The 8,462-nt window shown below is 42.8% G+C and overlaps 1 pseudogene; it reads left to right on the forward strand.

The window, feature by feature from the left end:
- Positions 1-410: 410 nt before the first annotated feature.
- Positions 411-2,000, forward strand: LOC100772307 (annotated as a pseudogene).
- Positions 2,001-8,462: the final 6,462 nt, after the last annotated feature.

An 8,462-nucleotide genomic window follows, 5' to 3' on the forward strand; every position in this document is an offset into this window, starting at 1 on the left:
ATTGCTATCTTGAGAATTTTATAAAATACATTTTGACCATATTCACCAATTCTTCCAAGATCCAGCTGCTTTGCCTACCTACTCAATCTTGTGTCCTCTTTTATTTAAAAAAAGGCAAATCCAATTGGTACAACCCATATAGTTTTGGATCTATGGCCATTCACCAGAAGTTGATAACCTAGCAGGACCTACATCCTCAAAGAGAACTGACTCTCCTCTCAAAGCAGCTATCAGTTGCCAATAAATCCTCAGGGAGGTGGGTGAGTTTGTGCCCACCTTCACTCTCCATGTTTGGATTTGGCATGATTTGAGCTTGCATAGGTCTTGTGCATGATGTCACAACCACTTTGAGTTCTCTTATGCAGCAGCTCTGATTTGTCCAGAAGACACTGTTTCTTTATAACCTTCTGATGCTTCTGGCTCTCACATTCTTTCTGTCCTCATCTTCTGCTATGTTTCCTGAGCCTGAGGAGGATGGTATGTGACATCAACGTCTTTATAATTTTAACCACAAGAAAACATAAGACAGATCCTTAATAAATAGCAGTCTATAAGATACTTGGTTTTCCCTTTTCAAAAACATCAGGACAAAAAGCAAATGAAGAAATGACCCAGACAGCCTGCGGGTGGACCAGGGAGTGTCACCAAGACTCAGAATATAGACCTGGGTCCACTGCTCCCAGAGAAGAAAAGGAAGAAGAAAAGAAGTTGGTGGTTGCAGATGTTGCAGAACCAGAGACTCAATACTCAGCCCTAAATAGTAATGATCATTTTGTTGATATTTCTCCTCCAAGGGCCATGTTCCCCACTAACAATGTGGATGAAAGGCAGGTCACCAGGCAATAGAAAGAAGAAAAAAAGGCCCCCTAGGGGGCCTTGAAGGAGCAGCTGAAGTCTGTGGCCACATGGGCAGGACAGCAAAAGTACCCCAGCCCTAGAAGGCAGGTCTTTGAGCAGTCAACAGAGAGCCTCAGCAGAGAGAAGAAAAAGAAGAGGAGGAAGTCCTTACCACAGGCCACCTCCCAAGACTCATGGCTGAAGACCTCCCCAGGCCCCAAGCATGCTGAGGAGGTTAGCAAAGCCTGTAAGAAGTCCAAAAAACACAGGAAGGAAAAGGGGGTTCTGGACATGGAAGCATTTCCTCCCCAGGACTCTTGGCTCTGTGAGGCTGGGGATGTTCTGCGCCCCATGCTCAGGGAGGATGAAGGCTGAGGAGCAGGCAGTCTTGGGGCAGAAAAGAAGCAGGGGAGCCCCAGAGAGCACAGCATGAAGAAGAAGAAGAAAAAAAAAAGACCCACCACGATGGAGTCATCCTCCCAGTTCACTCCAAGCTCTCCATGGAGAACAGCATGAAGAAAGGAAGTAAGAAGCCATTCCAAAGTGTGGCTTTGGAGTACGTCCCAATAGATATCCCTAAGGCCCCTGAGAAAAAGAACGTGAAATCCAAGAAAAAGGTGTAACAGCCAGATGGTGAAGTGCTGGCTATGAAAAGGAAGAAAAAGAAGAAGAAAGAAAGTGGAGTGAAGGAAGACCCCTGGCAGGAGGAAGAAGAGGAGTCAGACACAGACCTGGAGGTGATACTGGAAAAGAAAGGCAACATGGATGAGGCTTACACAGATCAGGTGAGGCAGAAGGCCTTGCAAGAAGAGATTGACCATGAGTCGGCAAGACACAGGCTTCAGAACCCAGGAAGTAGATGGGAACCCAGTTTGGCCAAGGGGATACTGCTGGCTTTGAAAACAAAGAAAAGAAGCTGAAATTCCTGAAACTTACGTGTGGTTTTAAACATCTGTCCTCATCATTCAGCTGCTCTCCCAGCATGATTAATAGGTCCAACATGGCCCTGGACAAGAAGTATTCAGACATGCTCAAGCAAAATCTGCAGCAGGACTATGACCAGGCCATGAGCTGGAAATACAGCTGGCTTGGGCTTCTTCTCTGAAGCCCACAAGGTCTACATTGACAGGAATGCCTCCAAGTCTATCAAGTTGCAAGATTAAATTTTATTGTCCTGTTCCTCAAACTGAATTTCTTAATCGGTGTTGCACCTGCCAAATTGGCTTGGATCAGGCACCTGAAGATATGGAGGATCAATCACGATGAGTTTTAAACAAGCAGGTGAAAGCTACTTGTGTGTCAGGAGCCAGTACCAGAGGCTAAACCCTCCTATTTTCTGTATTAAACCTTCTACCTCTTTGGGTGAAAGTATTTTAAGTAATAGTAGCTAGAAGTTCTTGACTTGTAGGGGCCCTGACTAAAGTGTTGTATTGATGTATTTAAACCTAATTATGGAATGGGTTCTACTCTCATCTCCATCTTGTGGATGCCACAACTTAAGTTCAGGGATAAAGTAATAAAATCACCAAGGGTCACCTTCCATTAAGTGCCATCAAGAGTACATCACCCTACATGACTCAATGATCAGTGAATGGAGAAAACAAGTGTTGTCCCATGTCTTCCATGGGAACCAATAAGTTTGTTTCCTTTCCTCCTCATCAGGAGGCAGGTGAGGTGCACCGGGTAGATGTGTCCGAATCTCTCCTCTGTGGGAGATACCTCTGAGCCAGGCTGCTTTCCAGCTTTCATCCTGCCATCTGAGCGCTGTGCAATTATTTGATGTTTATGTGCATTGACCGGATCTCAAGCAAGCATTTAGGACAGCAGGTAATCCTGCATATGGACCCATGTGGGATTCTCAGCGGTGTGTTCACAAGAGAGACACCTTGGACAACTTGTGTGAAATCAAATGTAAGGAAGAATGGAGAGTAAGGTGCTTTGTCTGCTGTGGGCACTATCCCCACCCTGAACTACACAGCAAGCTCCAGATTCAAAGATCCTCATGACATGACTTTCTCTTCTACCAATCTTTGGCAGTCTGGCATCGAGATTCACATAAGGACATTTACCTATCTCTTGGCCTGGCACCTCACCCAGACATCCAATTGCAAGCCTGGTCTCCCACAGGCAGAAATCCTAGTCAAGGGGTTTGGAGATTGGAAGGATTGATGCTGCACTCATCCAGGACATTCTTCCAGCTTCATCCTCAGTGTTTGCGTAACTGAGCTGGTGGGAAGAGGGCAGAAGCATCTCCTGGCTGCAAATGCCCCAGTTTTCCGGAGTTGGGAGAAAACCCTTTTTATGGCCAAAGAAACTTCCAGCAGCCACTTAGAGAACATTTTATGGCTGCATTCAGTTCTGTGTGGTTGGTCCTGTGTCTGTCCCTTTTGTAAGAGAGATGTTCCTCAGGCCAGCCATGGAGAGGGTGGGGTATTCCACACTGCCATATAGCCACCAGTAGTGAGGCTGCCTGTATCAACTGCTTCCACTCCACCCTGTTTCGACCTGTAGGCACAGGCCATGTCACTTCCTACAGGTATGTCTGCTAGCAATGACCTTTTAAAGCCTCTTCCCTCAGATGAATTTGGTCTTTCATAGATTTACCCTCAAGACCCAAAAAATAATAGCCACCTTCGTTCTCAGAGGGCAAGATTCTGAATTTGAGGCAACCTCTAGACCAGTGTTTCTCAACCTGTGGGTTATGACATCTACAGAGGAGAGGATAGATGGGTTGCCATCACATACCACATACACCTTGGTAACTGTCATCCAAGTGTGAGGGCCAGGTCTTTTTCTTACCTGTGACTCCTCTTAGTGCTGAAGGACTTGAATTTGTAGCTTGTTGTCTCAGCACTGGCTCCCACCATTTGCTCGCCCTCCTGTATAAGTAAGAATTGGAGTCTAAGAGCAAAGAGGCTGTAGGGCCTCCTCAGAAGGAGTTCAGTCTTGTCTCTGTGCCTCATAGGTGTGTGCATGGAATGGCTATGTTTCTGTTAACTAGGCTTCTGTCCTACTGGTGGTGGCTTAAGCCATCCTACCCCCTCTCTCCATCTCTTGTACCTTCCCAGAACTTCAGTCTCTGCTTGATATCTCTATGTGGAGGTGGACAGTCAGTGACTTAACACAGGCCTTTGAACTTGACTGTTTCAACCTCAGGCATTTCTCACCACTTGCTGGTGCTCTATAGCAATATCCTTGTCCATATTCACCCACCAACAGTCACCCACATCTCATGGTTCCCACCACTTTGTTCTTCGGCTGATTTCTGCACAGTCTGCTTAAGTCCATTAGGTCCTGCCATGAGGTTACTTTCCACACCCTGACTGACCTGTCAAAAGAATCTCAAGTAGCCACTGTTGTCCCCCAAAGGAGGGTATGACTCAGCTCTGTAAGCTTCCTGCTACTCTGCTTGTGGCAGGCAGAACCCTACCCCTACCCCTACCCCACCCTACCCCCGCTGCCACCCCATACCCTTGGCAGAAGGGAATTAAGGATGCTAATCAGATGAATTTGAAATAAGATCCTGGATTACCTGGGTAGGCTCCTCACAAAATACCTTAACTGGAAGGGGTCAGAAGAGTTAGTGTGGAAGAGACTTGGAAGCCATGAACAGACACTTGAGAAGGAAAAGGCCACAAGCCAACACCTCAGGCAGCCACTAGAAGCTGAACAGTGCTTCCACCAGAGCACCCACAAAGGAGCTTAGTGTTGGTGACACTGACATAGCCCAGAGGGACCAGTGAGTTGTGACCAACAATTATCGGATGGTAAAAACCATAAGAAGCCATTATGCATGTAATTTGTTAAAGAAGCAAGAACCAGGAACCAAGGACATGAAATGTCCCTGTCATTCATTTCCTAAAGTCTCCTCAGCATATGTCCTTCCTAAATAGAGTAGATGCCATCCTTTGGAGATGGGCTTTCAGAGACCAGCCTGCCAGTAACAGGTGAGAGAAGTTGCTCCAGTCCACACTTCTGCCCAGGTTGGCAACAGGATTCAGAGGCCCTGTGTATGTGTACCCAATGCAAGGCTAAACTGAGGTTAACACAGGAGTACTGGGAATTCTCTGGGCCAATATTGGGAGCTGATGCTGTCCAACATGGGCAGCCTTGAGGATGATGAACAACAGTGCTTTCTGGGCACTGGTTTTTATTCACAGCAGAAGAGGCATTCAGTATCTGATTTTTATTTTTAATTTGTTTTTGAGACCGGATCATTTATCCCAGACTGGCCTCAAACATCTAACTGAGGACCACAAACTCTTGATCCTCCTGTCTCTGCCTCCAGAGTACTGGGATTACAGGCCTTTACTACTACACTTGGTTTATGTGGGCCTGGTAGATGCCCAGCCAACTTTCCACCACCTGAGCCACGTCCTCAGCCTCATCAGCTATTTGTTTATTTGATGTTTTTTGTTTTTTCAAGACAGAGTTTCTCTGTGTAGCTTTGGAGCCTATCCTGGCACTCGCTCTGGAGTCCAGGCTAGCCTCGAACTCACAGAGATCTGCCTGCCTCTGCCTCCCAAGTGCTGGGATTAAAGGCATGCACCACCAACACCCGGCAAGTTGATGTTTTTTTAAAGGCAATTTTCTCAAATCCTTGGGGTGGTTGGAACTGTCATCAGATTGGTATCAAATATACAACAGTCTCTCTGGTTTCAAACAAGTAAGCACATGAGTTTATATGTAAATGATTTTTAATTTTTACTTTCTGAGGTTAGTCTCGTACAGTGTTTCAGAGTAATGATTTAAAAATCCATGCCTAAAGCACAAAAAGAAATGACTCAGAGTAGAGACTGAAAAATTAAATTCTATAGGTAATCTTATATTGGATCTTGGGATAAGATTGGTATAAGATTAAATACAGATATTTAAATATAGTTTAATAATGCACACACACACACACACACACACACACACACACGTAAAGGTATTATTAGGAGGCCAAAGAAGGGCATTGGAACTCCTGGAACTAGAATTAGCAGCCATGTGTGTGCTGAAAGCAAACTCAGGTCCTGTGCAAAAGCAAGTGCTCTTAACAACTGGACCATCTCTCCAGCTTCTCATTTCTAAATCTTAGGTAACATTGAGAATACTGTGATAATGAACTGCCAGTTATGCAAAATGCCTGGAATTTGTCAATAATAAAAAGAGAATATATTAGTTTTAATTTTATTATTCTGGTCAGGGTAATAATTATATCTGATGTTAATATTCTTATATTCTTTATGTCTTTATGCAAAGGAATATGCCATGTGATGCTGATTGCAATGCAGTTAAAAGTATCTAAAGAGCAATCCCAAGGATTATTCAAGCTTCACATCTTATAGTCTAAACTAATTTTAAGGTTGGTAAGATAATGTGTCTGCCAAGCCTGACAATCTGAGTTTAATCCTTGGGATATACATGTGGAATAAAAAAACTGGATTCCTACCACAAGATATCCTCTGACCTCCACGATGCCCCTCCCACCATAAATAATTGTTAAAATAATTTGTTATCTGAAATGATCTATATAGCTCTGAGATTGACCTGACTGGGTCAACCAGGAATTAAGAAATGACAGATATACAGACAAATTGGGTGGGCCATTTTTTGTTCTGATGGTGACACATGAGCAGCTTAGAAACTCAAAGCATTTATTTTTTATAAAGCTGAAGGAGAAGATCAGCTTATTATGCAAAGATGGCAAAAATAGAACACTGGTTAGTTACTCTCAGTAGGAATGACTTTATAGGGGAGCAGTCTCAGGATACAGTCATTGTGGAAGAAGAACCCATAGTTGATACTTTCTATATATAGTGGCTTTCATTAAAGGTCAACTATTTGTCATCATCTGTACTCAGAGCAGGAAATGGCTTTCCATTTTCATGGATCTGGGGCATTGCCATTCTTGATATGGTTGTGTTTATATCATGAATGTCTATTCATATAGCAGTATACTCACATCTCACAGACATCTACATTCATGTAGTTTAGAAAGGGAAATCAATCTATTCGGCTTATAACAAAAGGAGACAACAGTAGTAGTACTCAACTGGCCTTCTTTCTCTACTTCCCAAAATGTTTGTTTTAGTTGTTTATTTTGCAACATGAGCTTGTTGTTATTGTTTTTAAGGTGGATCTCACCAGGTAGTAAAGTATGGTCATACCTAACACCTATATATTTCATAAAATATGTCTACATTCAAAAATAAATTATGAAAGACAAAATTTGTCACCTCAAAACATAAATACATAAGACCAGAATAAGCTGAATCAAAATATCTATCTTTGGCTTGAAGATTATTTTTGGGCATACTATTTTGGAAAACTGCAGACAAGCAGATGCTCTGAAAATAGAGGCTACTCAATGGGAAATCTCCATTTCTGTGGGTGTCTCCTTGTCTATCCCAGAAAAAGATTAACTAAATAACACAGAGATTCTAATAAATTAGGAAAGCAGTAAGTCGTATCTGTATGATAAAACTTAACCTTATTTCCTATGCATTTCTTGGGTGTGTCCTCATTAACTAGACTCTCCAAAACACATCTTAAGTTTTAGTTAAAGATGGTATATACATTCTGGATATATATTAGATAAGGGTACATTTCTCTCAAAAGTTTTGTGCCACCATTGAACTAGCATATCTTGCAACCAGGATGCCATTGTAGATCACAGAGTTTGTGGCTAGGTTAGTGATTACGTTTCTCCTTTAGTAGCATAGAGTACCTTGCTGAACCAAAGACACTAAAACTTAGTAATGAGGGCTACAGAGCCTTCAATAGAGCAGGCACTAGCTTCATATCTCCACGTTCGATGAGTTGTGTAGGGGTTGTCTTCAGCAATGAGATCTTGATGTCAATTTGTGGAGAGCAATCTATAGTCCCAATAATAGCCTGGGATGTTTAGGGGCTCCATTAGCCAATAATTATATTAGTTGTAATCCAATCCTGGTATTGTAAGCTTCATTTTTGATAAGAGATGGCCAGGTTGGACTCTGTCTCCTCCATTATTTGATGATTTCATGTGGATTGCCTTCACATATGTATATAATTTGGAAAGTTTCCACTGTGTTGGGTTTCATACTACCCCTCAAATGGCCCTTAATTTTAGTTGTCTCTCCCTGTATCCCATACCCATCACCCTCTCTTCTCTTCCCACCTCCACTTGATTCTCCCATTCCTGCTCCTCAGTACATTTCTTTTCCAAACAAGATCAACTTGTTCCCTCTAGTCCTTTACTCCATACCTACCTTCTTAGGCTCTATGAATTGTAGTTTAGTTATCATTGATTTAATAGCTAATATCTACATATAAGTGACTATGTACCATCTTATATTTCTGGGTCTGGGATGCCTCAGTCAGGATGAGGTTTTTTTCTAGTTCTTTTCATTTGCCTGATGTCAATGTTTTTAATGTCTGAGTAATATTTCATAGCTCAAATGTGCCACGTTTTCTATATCCATTCTTTTGCTGATCATCATTTAGGTTGTTTCCAATTTCCGGATGTTATGAGTAGAGTAGAAAAAATATGGTTAAACAGGCACCTTAACAGTAGGATGCAGTGTCCTTTGGGTATGTGCTCACAGTCTTACAGTTGGATCTTGAGGTAGATCAATTCCCGTCTCCCAGAAGAACCTCCA

Source organism: Cricetulus griseus, chromosome X (genome assembly GCF_003668045.3).
Source record: "Cricetulus griseus strain 17A/GY chromosome X, alternate assembly CriGri-PICRH-1.0, whole genome shotgun sequence".
Taxonomy (NCBI): Eukaryota; Metazoa; Chordata; class Mammalia; order Rodentia; family Cricetidae; genus Cricetulus; species Cricetulus griseus.